At 38.0% G+C, this 14,181-nt stretch overlaps 1 pseudogene; it reads right to left on the bottom strand.

The window, feature by feature from the left end:
• Positions 1-11,111: 11,111 nt before the first annotated feature.
• Positions 11,112-13,726, bottom strand: LOC128204906 (uncharacterized; annotated as a pseudogene).
• Positions 13,727-14,181: the final 455 nt, after the last annotated feature.

Here is a 14,181-nt window from a genome sequence, read left to right as displayed (position 1 = left end):
CATAAATATTAGCCATCCAACATGTAGAGTAGCCATTCAACATCCACTGTAGCCATTCAATATCCGAGGTAGTCATTCGACATAGGCACTGGATATGCAACAAGGCCAAAAGCAGTTCGACAGTTGCATCCACTGTAGCCATTCAATATCCACAGTAGCCATTCGACATGGACACTGGATATGCAACAAGGCCAAAAGCAATTTAACAGTAGCCATTTAACATACAGAGTAGCCATTCAACAAGAACAGAAGCCATTCGACATAGGCAGTAGCCATTTAACAAAGCCAAAGTAGGAATATCGGGATTCATCAATAGTGACAAATTACAACCCTACATGACCAGTTACAATTAAATCAGAAATAAACTGTTACTATCCCGTATGACAAGTTGACATAGAACCTGCCTAGCAACTACACAGCAGGGACACTATACATGATCCTGAACAAAAGCGCATCCCCAGAAATCATCACACATTAACATAAGCAATTCAACATATACAGTGGCCTTTAAACATATACATTTGACATACATCATAGACAGTTTCCTTTCAATAAGACCAATTCTAAATAACCTTAACAGTATCCATCCAACGTGAACAACACCGATCCAGCATTGACGGTAGCCATTTAACATGAACAGAAGAATTAACAGTAAACACCCAACATGATCAGTTATAATCCAACATGAATAGTAGTTATCCGACTAGACCAGTAGCATCACAACATGAACAGCAGCAATACATTCACATGGAATGTATCTAATCAGCTAGCAAATACAGATCCAACATGGCTAGTAGCAATCTAGAAATATAGCAGCAATACAACATGAAATGTAGCCAGCAAACATAAAGAATATCTATCAAATATGGCTCGTAGCACTCCAACATAACCAGCAGTAATTAAATCAGAAAAGCAGTCATCGACCATGAGTATTAACTTTCCAACATGAACAATTCACCTCCATAAACGGAAACTTAATTATGCACATTGACCGTCTAACTAATTATCAGCGAGTCATGTGAACAGAATCAATTCATAGCGAAATTAGCCAACAAACATGACCGGTCGCAGTCCAACTTGTACAGTTACGATCAAACATGGATAGAAACCATAAGTATTTCAGTAGCTCAAACAACGCGAACCGAACTCAAACTTATGAATTAAATCGATGTTGAGTAATGTTATAAGAATCTAGTAGCCAATAGGAAACACACCTGCTACAACAATGTAACGATGAATGCGAATGGTAGAAATGAATAAACATAAAAACAATATTCACAATGTACCTACCATCCACACACAAAAGTATACCTTAGTACAGTAGAGGCTACTGCTTTAACGTATCCGGATTTACCGGATAATATTTTAATAAAACCTTGGTGTAGGATTTAAATCAACAGTAAAAACTGTGCTCTTTTATATTTTGTCATTGTTTGTAGTCTAAAACACCCGCTATAAAGTAAATATATGTGTAATATGTACAATGTTATCACAAGATTTGCTAACAAAATCATATAAGAACACACATTTTAGTGGTACCTTGGTACAATGGTGATGGTGTGACTCAGGCCCAGAGACTGATATACATGTTTATTGGACATGAAGAGTTTCCTAGCAATAAATAGCTCATAAGGATGCATCTTGGAATCATGCTGATCATATAAAGACGGAACCGTCTTGACCGTCAAGGAACAACTTGGCCCTTATTTTATTAGCTTAGGCATGACACTACAATACCAGGTACAAATATGCAGCAAACACTACGGACTGTTTCCTAAACGTATTTAATAATGGTCGTACTGGAGTAAGAAAGACGATATTGATCCTGCAAGAAGGGCCGAGACAGAATATTATTTGGTCAGTCAGTATTGCAGTAAGATGCCGATGTTTCGTAAAAAGCCGGCTACTGGCATGCACGGTACACTGAGGGTTGTCCCCGGATAATATCCAACGTCTTGGGAATACTTATTACACTATAAATCAATCTTTGTGTGGCTGGTACAATCAAAATGTAATTCCCAAAGACCGATGGGGACACTTTGTTTGGGTAAATCAAGCACATTGACATAATCTGGGTGGTTGGATCATCGAGAAGGATGCGACGTGACGCCTATAGACTGAGATCTGGTATGTAGGGTATATCTAGAGCAATCACCAAGCACCAACAAATTTCTTTTGTGTTGGAGTCATCTTTGCCTAAACTGACCCTGACCGTCCGGGGACCCACTTTTGGGTAAAACAAGCACCTTGACCTGCTTTGTGTAACTGGTACGTCAGGAAGGCGGCGATGTTACATACTAAGACCAGGTACTAGCATGAACGGGACGTAGAAGAAAATACCTAATACAGTGGTTAGTGAGACAGGACTGTGGAGGCAACAACACTCAATACAGTGGTTAGTGAGCCAGGACTGTGGAGGCAACAACACTCAACACAGTGGTTAGTGAGCCAGGATTGTGGAGGCAACAACACTCAATACAGTGGTTAGTGAGCCAGGACTGTGGAGGCAACAACACTCAACACAGTGGTTAGTGAGACAGGACTGTTGAGGCAACAACACTCAACACAGTGGTTAGTGAGCCAGGACTGTGGAGGCAACAACACTCAACACAGTGGTTAGTGAGCCAGGACTGTGGAGGCAACAACACTCAACACAGTGGTTAGTGAGACACGACTGTGGAGGCAATAACACTCAACACAGTGGTTAGTGAGACAGGACTGTGGAGGCAACAACACTCAACACAGTGGTTAGTGAGACAGGACTGTGGAGGCAACAACACTCAACACAGTGGTTAGTGAGACAGGACTGTAGAGGCAACAACACCCAACACAGTGGTTAGTGAGACAGGACTGTTGTGGCAACAACACTCAACACAGTGGTTAGTGAGACAGGACTGTGGAGGCAACAACACTCAACACAGTGGTTAGTGAGACAGGACTGTGGAGGCAACAACACTCAACACAGTGGTTAGTGAGCCAGGACTGTGGAGGCAACAACACTCAACACAGTGGTTAGTGAGACAGGACTGTGGAGGCAACAACACTCAACACAGTGGTTAGTAAGACAGGACTGTGGAGGCAACAACACTCAACACAGTGGTTAGTGAGACAGGACTGGAGGCAACAACACTCAACTCAGTGGTTAGTGAGACAGGACTGTTGTGGCAACAACACTCAACACAGTGGTCAGTGAGACAGGACTGTGGAGATTACATGTTTCATAACAGTGGTTAGTGAGACAGAACTGTGGTTAAAATATGTGTATTACGATCTGGAACTTAAACCTACATTCTGCTGACATCCTTTTGTCGACCACATTTGATAAAACTGCAAGCTAGTCTTGTTAGGGTAAACAAATAAATATCATCACGTATTTTAGTGTAGTTTGTTACTATTTTAAATAAAACCAACACAATGACAGAACATCATTATATATTTTAGAAATGTATCTTTTGGGATGATAAACAAGCGTTTAAAAATTGCAATCATGGGACTTTGCGTATAGTAACGATTTTGTCGAATGCATGGATTTTGAAGGATGAAAATATACTGTGTAAATGGTATGCCCTAGCATAGGCGGCGTCATCGCAACTTTTCACTGATTGTAGTTTTAAAGAATTGATTTGGTGAATGCATGGATGTCCGAAAATTTAAAAATATTGCGAAAACAGTATGTCCTACCTGATGGTCCTGTCTGTATCAGGACTTTTGCCTTTTCTGATGTACATTGTCCATGACAGCGTTTGTCATACTGTAAGTGAAAATGTCAGCTTTCGGCATTGAAAAAAAACCTATACAATTCTAAAATCAAGTGAGGAAAATAAATGGCCTGACACTACGACATTGTCAATTACACTATACTCGTTATTTGAAATATGAATATAACAGCAGACAACCAGATAAACGAAGACCTTACTATATAAGTCTCAATGTATTAACAATAAATATATTGATACAAGTGATGACCTGTTTCCAAATTTTTTAACAGGAAGTAGTGTAGCTTAAAACGTTTGCGTAATTCTTACCTCCTTGAGAGTTAAGAGGCTTAAAATAGGAACTATCGAGATGAAAATCACATTTAAATATATGTCATTTATAAAAGTCAAATAATAATAGTATTTTGGGTAATTAATATAAGACAGCCAAGCCTGTTCGAAAAAATGTGGTCAAGACAGTCCAAACAAGTTTTGACAAAATGGGTTTCTACAGCACTTGGGAAAAAAACTACAACAAAAACAAGAGCTGCAACAGTATTTGACGAATGTCCCCGAATGGGACATTGACCTATGAACAAGGTCAGTACATGAAAAGTCAAAGCTCAATCACTGGCCTTTGATGTATACATGTGAATCTTGCATACGACACACAATCTTTATATGCCAAACACATGTGCCAAGTTTTTGTTGTAAATCTGTCATATACATGTACGTGTCAAAACATATCGCAAATGATTTTAAATTGCCTCTGAACATAAAAAAGCACCCACACTTGACAACATACACTCTTATGTCCTTATATTCTGCATTCCATTGTGTATAAACACTAAGTGTATCTTTCACCTTAGAGATGGGGACATGGGTCCTGCACGCGACACGTCATCTTGGTATGTTGAACTCATGTGCGTTGTTGTTTTAAATCTGCCCATACACGAGAAAGTTACAGCATGGACACGACAACCTATTCTCAATACTCTTATATGCAGCATTCCATTGTGTAAAGACTCCTACGTGTGGCATTGACCTTAGATGAAGGGACATGGGTCTTGCACGCGACACGTAGTCTTGGTATATCGAACGCATGTGGCAAGTCATTTCAAAATCTGTCCATTCAAGAGAATGTTACAGCCCGGACATGACAACCTATACTCTACGTCCTTATATGCAGCACGATTTAAAGAAACACTTAGTGTGACCTTGACCTTAGAGATATGGAAACGGGTCTTGCACGCGACACGTCGATGTTGTATGTCAAACACACGTGGCTAGTCATTTTAAAATCTGTACATATATGAGAAAGTAACAGCCCGGACACGACAACCTATACTCTTATGTCCTTATATATGCAGCATTCCTTTGTAAATAACACTAAGAAGTGTGAGTTTGACCTTAAAGGTTGGGTCATAGGTTTTGCATGCGATACGTCGTCTTAATATGTCGAACACATGTGGCAAGTCATTTCAAAATCTGTCCATACAAGAGAAAGTTACAGCCCGGACACAAGTTAATGAGCCGCACACAAGGACGGACGGACAGACGGACGGTGCGATTTTAATATGCCCATTTTCGGGGGCATAAAACCGAATACAACATTCAATTTTCTGTTTTATTCATTATAATTATTCTTCATATGTTTAGATTCTATCAGGTTCATACATTTCTATTTTATGTTTCACCTATTAAATCTTGATTTCTATATATTTCCATTGTTTTGTATGACTGAATATTCAAAGTGTTAAATAAATCAAACAAACGGTAACGTATTGAAGTAAAAATCATTGTCAGCTTCATCATTATATTGAATAATAATTTTTGAAGTAAATTTATATTCCTACGCACAAACTGGCGCCAGACTGCATACCTATCTACGTGTGCTCCGGAAATTAATAATCGTCAAAAACTTTGGTTTTTTACATTCAAAAATTATCGGTGGCCAGCGAGATTATTTGGGATATTGCGAGAGAAGACAATTGTTGTACTCTTATTATGAAATATATATACAAACTCCATCAGTACTTCTCCATTTTCGTGAGCACAGTCAATATACTACAAGCCTCCAACATGACACTGATTGCGTATATCAAGTAGAAAGTTTAGAAGCAATTCCGAAACATATAAATTAAAGCTACAAATTCTACCTTTGTCAAATACATAGGACTTCTGCTTAGTCGTTTCCTTCATCATTGTATTATACGATACCTCGATACCAAGCGCAAACCAAACAGCCATGACTGCGGTCTTTTAGTAATTACAAAGGAGATCGATTTATTTGAACAACGGATTTATTTAAGGTAATTTACGATGTGCAAGAAAAACAAGACCATTAAGGTTACTTTCTCTTCGAAATTAAAAAAGTGTGTGCCTTTCCAAAAATCGAAAAACCATCAAGAACAACATTGTACCGGGAGTACCGATTTTTCTCAAGATAACAACATGGTGTTGTTGTCAGAATACATTGCGAGTATGGTCAGTTGTAAAAATAAACGGTGATATACCTCAAAAGAGGTATCATAATAAATTGACGAAATATAATCCGGGAAAACTGCGTGGGACTGTTTAAATACTAATAAACGTTTATCAATGCGATTTTGAACATAAACAGTGTTTCAATTTGTTGATTTCATGGTTATATTTTTCATTAAACGTTTGAGAAATTTAACATCATGTATTTTCAAATTAAAGCATTGCTTTAAATTAAGGGGTAGACTGCTGTATTATTTAATTTTTAAACAATTTTATAATACTGTCAATCACCTGTCGTGGTTTTTCAAAGATACACAAAATATGAAACTCTTTAAAGCGGTTGTTTGATTTACTTTAAACTTTCGCGAATAACAACAAACTTTATTACATTAATATTTCAACTAAACACGTAAACAAAGATGTTCATAAAACAAAGCTTCAAAACAAGCGATATATATATATATATATAATAAATAATCTCAAATATATTCGAAGATTAACTGTTTAATGCCACGAGTGTTATTAATTCATAACTGTACATGGTTTTAATCGACAATTAAATGTACAAGTATCCTATATACGAACACATGTTTTCTAAATGTAATAATAACTGATTATCGCGGACTCGTCGTCTAGCGGTAACACTTGACTGGCAGTTGAAGTGTCGCACGTTCGATTCCCCGCCGCACCACTAAAGAAATACTTATCACTTTCCGGGAGGGCCGTTAAATGGGGGTCCCGTTTGACAGTGCCATACACTGGCGAACTTTAAAAAAAAACAGGCAAGCTGTAACCAGGGTTACATTTTGTCTGCACACATTGCTCCAAAAAACATAAAAGGACTAACAATCTTATCGCAGCACACGCGCGTATAAATTAGCTCACAGACCACCGAATGTAATAATTACTCCGAATGGCGACAATAGGACACAGATAGGCATAAGATGAGCCAAAAGAGCGGCATACATGCACAGTTTTAAATAAAATGAATTATTTGTAGAAGGTGTTAGGTTAACGAACAAAGGGATCAACAGGGGATATATCCGTTAATCTTAGAACACTAATAATAAAATGTTTTCCATTCTTATGATGAAGGTATGTCATAAACATCTGAATGTTGTGATGTTAGATGTAACTGGCAAAATAGACAACATAAGCGACATTTGAGGGTATTACAATGTACAATTACAAGTCTCAGAACGAAAAAGAACACACATTTTATTGTCAACAAAGCCATACGAAAACGAGCACAAGTGATTGAAGACACTATGCCATAATGTATACTGCACTGGAACTGTGACCACAGTGTCATCATGTATACTGCACTGGAACTGTGACCACGGTGCCATCATGTATACTGCACTGTTACTGTGACCACAGTGTCATCATGTATACTGCACTGGAACTGTGACCACGGTGTCATCATGTATACTGCACTGGAACTGTGACAACAGTGCCCTCATGTATACTGCACTGGAACTGTGACCACGGTGCCATCATGTATACTGCACTGGAACTGTGACCACGGTGTCATCATGTATACTGCACTGGAACTGTGACAACAGTGCCCTCATGTATACTGCACTGGAACTGTGACCACGGTGCCATCATGTATACTGCACTGGAACTGTGACCACGGTGCCATCATTTACACTGCACTGGAACTGTGACCACGGCGTCATCATGTATACTGCACTGGAACTGTGACCACGGTGCCATCATGTATACTGCACTGGAACTGTGACCACGGTACCATCATGTATACTGCACTGGAACTGTGACCACGGCGTCATCATGTATACTGCACTGTAACTGTGACCACGGTACCATCATGTATACTGCACTGGAACTGTGACCACGGTGCCATCATTTATACTGCATTGGAACTGTGACCACGGTGTCATCATGTATACTGCACTGGAACTGTGACCACGGTGCAATCATGTATACTGCACTGGAACTGTGACCACGGTGTCATCATGTATACTGCATTGGAATTGTGACCACGGCGTCATCATGTATACTGCACTGGAACTGTGGCAACGGTGTCATCATGTATACTGCACTGGAACTGTGACCACGGTGCCATCATGTATACTGCACTTGAACTGTGACAACAGTGCCCTCATGTATACTGCACTGGAACTGTGACCACGGTGCCGTCATGTATATTGCACTGGAATTTGACCACGGTGCCATCATGTATACTGCACTGGAACTGTGACTTCGGTGCCATCATGTATACTGCACTGGAACTGTGGCCACGGTGCCATCATGTATACTGCACTGGGACTGTCACAACAGGGCCATCATGTATACTGAACTGGAACTGTGACCACGGTGCCATCATGTATACTGCACTGGAACTGTGACCACGGTGCCATCATGTATACTGCACTGGAATTGTGAACACGGTGTCATCATGTATACTGCACTGTAACTGTGACCACGGTGCCATCATGTATACTGGACTGAAAATGTGACCACGGTGCCATCATGTACACAGTGATTTGGTGGGAATGAGCTTAATTTTGACCTTTACAAAATTTAGTGACATTTACCTAAAATAACCTAAAATATTATTTTTTTCAGATTTATCAAAGGGGTCACTCCTACCAACTATCTAGCATAAATAACTATGAATTACTGCCCTTTTACAAAGTCAGAAAATCTCGAATTGTCTAAATAGAGTAAAGTGAAACAACTCCAATTTCATCGAAATGTGACAGCTAAGAAAAACATGCCTACAAAAGCACCCAAACGAAAAGTTGCAATAAAAACATGCAGCCAACATGCAGATTAATCTTCAATCTTTCAATTGCAACCACTATTCTCACCTGAACATGCATCTAGTGTTTTTTTTCAAATTTGATCAAGTTTCTGAAAAAATCCCCAAAAAATCTCAACAAAAACAGTCTTTTTTTTATAATTTGTATTTAATAATACAATCAACCTTACTAATATTTTATCAATTAACATCACCACCATCAAAACCACAATCACAACCACCATCACCATAACCAGCGCAATCACCACAACCATCACTATCACAGCCATCACTACTACCACCATCACCATCATCACTGCCATCACCATCACCACCACCATCACCCTACCAACATCACTACTACCACCATCACCATCACAACCGCCATCAACACCGCCGCCACCGCCGCCACTGCCTCCACCACCATCACCATCACAAGCACCACTAGAACCACCATCACCACCACCGCCGCCGCCACCACCGCCATCATCACCATCACCACCACCGCGATAGCCACAACAACCGGTGCCACTACTACAATCATCACCACCATCACTATCACCACAACAACCACCGCCCCCACACCATCACCACCACCACCACCATCATCACCACCGCCAGCATCACCATTACCACCACCGCGATAGCCACAACAACCGCCGCCACTACTACAATCATCACCACCATCACCACAACAACCACCGCCCCCACACCAACACCAAGACCACCACAATTACCGCCGCCACCATCACCACGGCCACCATTTCCATCAAAATAGACTCTATTAAATGACACCAGCAACTTTTAACCTTTACATATATTTTTATTTCAATCACTTCAAAGTATATCAAATATATCAATATTCTTAGGTAAGCCAAATAAATCTAAATACATCTCATAAACAGAATGCTAACGCCTCGGTCCATATACACCTTCGGTGGCTGGCTGACCGGTCCTTATTATGTAATATGTCCCTCAGTGGTGTGTTATATATCTTATATTATACAGAACACTTTTCATTACAATTCATTATTTTTAAAGCGATTTAAATGTGTTTTATTGAACAAAGCTTATAATATTTACTTGCGACAAGTTTTCGCCGTTGTAAAAATAGCAAGCCGCACTTACCAATTGTATGACGTCAGCAGTACATATTACATTTTTGGCAAGGTCCGGTCTGGCCAAAAATGTAATACAGTTTAGTCGCCAATAACGAATAACTTCCGGAACAATTACTGAAATTTTCATGTAAATGAATGATGTTTTATATGTCATTACATATTTCTTACTGTTATTAGTACATGTAATAAATAAACACAGATTTATCAAAAAAAAACTTTCTTCTGAATAACTTTCAGCTTCTTTTTTGGCCATCGCTGATTCCCCAATAGCGGATCAGTATCTCCAGTAAAGAATCACGTGACATTTAAATGCAGGGATTTTCTCAAAACAGACAATATTGACAGAAAACAGCTGATTTTTATTAAAATGAACTTACATATTCAAACTTGCAAAAAGACATGATAATGAGATGTATTCTAATGTCTTTAATAAAAGCTAGCCTATATCCTTAAGTATTGCTAATAAAATGAGACATGTGCTTGTGATTATAACAAATTGTTCATGCTATAAAATGCTTATAGTTCTTTCAAAAGTTCCATAATCTTGCCCTCAGTGACATTATCCAAACATTTCTTAAGTTTATTAAAACACACATCAATATCAATATCTAAAAAAGAGTATTGGCAAGGTAAAACAATGCCACCACCTTCCTGGTCTTTAGATGGCCATGGTGGAAAACTAGGTACTGGGTCCCCAGTGACTTCAGCAATTATCTTGCCACCATTATCCATGACATCACAAAATACCTTACTGAGACATTTAGGCACATGTCCAATAGGTTACCCGGCTACATCAATTAAAACTAATTGTCTTTTTTCATCAGTGAACTGATCATGAATATGTTCCGGGAATGTTTCCAAAGGCGGTAGCCAGACAAGACAAGCATTTGCATCATGGGTATTTGTGTACTCCCTATCAATAGTTAGTTGTGTAGGTGGATTTGTTTTGGGAGGACGGATTTGAAACACATGATAGCCTTTGATAACAGAGTTTTTCAGTAATTTTTTGTGGGGTTTGAAGGCAGTTTCCCATCAGGTAAATGGTCACATCTGTAGGTCTGTGAGTAGAGGACCCATCATTTTCAGAAGACTGAAAATATAATATATTATATTTAAGCAACTAAGAATACAGTTCTTGTATTAATGATACAATATTGTATAAATAAGGCATTAAAATACTAAAGCTACCAGGAAAAAAATAATATAACTAAACAAATAGTATTAATTAAATGCACATTATTATTATTATTATTATTATTATTATTATTATTATTATTATTATTATAATTATTATTATTATTATTATTATTATTATTATTATTATTATTATTATTATTATTATTATTATTATTATTATTATTATTATTATTGTTATTATTATTATTATTATTATTATTATTATTATTATTATTATTATTATTATGATTACAGTATTTTACAATATATTATTATATGCTTTACTTTTTTAATTTGTTACTCTTTAATCACTCTTGATATAAAATTGAATGGAACTTTGTGATTGGTTAGTGAGATAAAGTTCAACAGAAAAAAAAAACTAATATAGATCTTATCTACCTCAATATAATGATATTCAGCACTTAGTGTCAGTTTTTATAGCATCTAGGACATAGGAATGGGTCATTTTCATTAATTTCATAATTAAGACAATCTGTATGCATCCATTTCTGGCAAGGTCACATTCTACCCACACTCTACCCAAACCCAGTTCCTCATCCTCCTTATACGTCATGTGACAAGCTTCACAACACACGTCCTCATTATCATGGCTTTGGACGTCTTTCTGGAGTTTTTCACAGGCAGACATAGGCACTTTCCCCTTTGCTGACAGTGACCTTGAACCTTTCTTTCTGCTAGGACATTGCTGTTTACTATTTTGCTTTATGTATTTCTCTTTTTCTTTTTTTCTTTCTCAGCAAATACCTTGACTTTTTCTATCTGTTTCAGAGAAAAAGTTCTTATACTATCTTCTGATGTTAAATTATCAGGAAGGATATTTGTTAAAGTTTTTCTAACAGGCTTTGGGGGCTCTACAACCTTCGGCAACTTCAAGCTTTCCAACAGTATTGGCGATACAATGGAACAGCTTGAACTAGGACGTGGCTGTTCTTGGTCCTTCCGAAATATGGCTGCTTCAGCAAGAAGTTCAAGACCACTATATGGCTGAGAGTCTGCAGCTGGAAATGCTTTCTTGTGAAGTTTTTTGTATACATCAAAGCAAGGTGATACTCCTTCCAAGTCATATCCTTCCTTCAGACGTGTGTCATACCTTTCCTTAGCAGGAGTTGAGAGACTCTTTTCAAGCATTTCTAGTGCACCTCTGGCCTTTGACTGTTCTTCAGTCACAGATGCTTGTTGTTCTGAGGTATTCTCAGGTGTTGCTGCATACGCACTGTCACTGAAAGTCAATGACGGCTTTAAAATATTACTGGTGATCACAGTGCTATCTACAGGGTAGATGCCTGATGCCTTAAATGCATTAATTACAGTTAAAGGTTTGTAAAACTGTAAGTATGCTTCTGTAAGTTTCTGTGCAAAATTTTCCTTTCCAATTGATTTGCTTGGATTTTCTCGGGTGTATTTTCTACACACACCATGCCATTTTGTTTTCATTGGCCCAAAAACACCCTTATCTAGGGGCTGCATCAAGTGGGTAGCATTTGGCACAATCCTATATAACTCGATGCCTTTTGCCTTTGCACTTAGAAATATGTCAGGGTCAATGTGACTACTCACACTGTCAAAAAGCAAGACGATAGGCCGCTCTGTTCCGGAGAACTTGTCAAAGTGATCGATGATTTTTTTCCAAATGTTATGTTATTCATCCATCCCTTCTGGGTGTAAGCAATATCAGCTCCCTCCAATGCACCACTCAGTGGGTTATACCCCTTTGGTTTAGGCTCTGGGTAGACAAAGTATGGTGGTAACATCTGTCCTGCAGCATTACCACAAAACATAACAGTTAGCCTCTGCTTCCCACTTGTAATGTGAGGTACTGCTAAATCTCTTCGTGCAGGCCCTATAACCTTACTTTTGTTGGCTCCCATATTGAATCCCACTTCATCTGCATTCCAGATTCTGCCAGGCAAATTGATCAACTCTTTACTAACAAGGAAGTCCTTAAACCTGTTATACCACTCATCTGTTTTCTGTTTGGTGACTTTTGACCTCTTCATTTCCAAATTTGTCTCTGTCCGGGAGCTGATAATATGTTTGTTTCTGTTTAGAAATGCATAATACCATTTCTTACCAGGCCGACCTGAATTAAAAGGTGTCTTTCTTTTCTCTCGTTTCACAACATCTTGCACAAAATCTAAAAATTCACATGGTTTTAAACCAAGCCCACGCTGTGCCATTTCACTAGGCCATTCAGCCATTTTCTCCTCCTCAGCTTCAGTAAAAACAGAATTTGGACCTTTACACTTAAACAAGTCTACTTCTCCTGAATAACGTATATACAGAAAGGAATAAGTAAGTGAGTTTTCCTCTGCTGCTTTCCTCAATGATTTTCCTTCCTTACTTACACTAAATAATGCCTTCCTCAGTCTTTGTCTCTTGTCAGGGGTCATTCTTCTACCATACTTCTTTAGAATAGTCTTTTTCTGGGTAGGAGTTGCTGGCCCTTTACGTTTTGGACCCATAATCTGAAATTAAATGTAATATTTATATCTTATAAAATTAAATTACTGTAGGGCCTACATGAACAATTACAGTTCACAAATGAAAACTTTTTTATACAAAACCATGTAATATTGAATTTAATACACTACTACTGTCTACAGATTGTATTGACTAAACATATGTTAATAATCAGATGCTTGTAAATACATATAAAACAAAAAAAAATGAATAAAATTGAATTTTGACAGATAAAATCATGTTTGAGACGACCCCCATGTTGCATGGTTTACCCGCCATATTGCGTATTTTTTTTTTGTTAACCGCTACTGGCGGCTACACATGGGCTTACATTGGTGCTAAAATTAGTTGTTTAACATTATAATTAGTTTGTATTTTTTGTTTAATTTGATCTATGGAAACTTACCTTTAATATGCTATAAAGCTTTTGAAAAGAAATATCAAATTAAATCAGCGC

This window comes from Mya arenaria, chromosome 10 (genome assembly GCF_026914265.1).
Source record: "Mya arenaria isolate MELC-2E11 chromosome 10, ASM2691426v1".
In the NCBI taxonomy this organism is placed as follows: domain Eukaryota; kingdom Metazoa; phylum Mollusca; class Bivalvia; order Myida; family Myidae; genus Mya; species Mya arenaria.
Note: the sequence above shows the minus strand (reverse complement) of the source record. Positions and strands in the feature narration are given on the sequence as shown.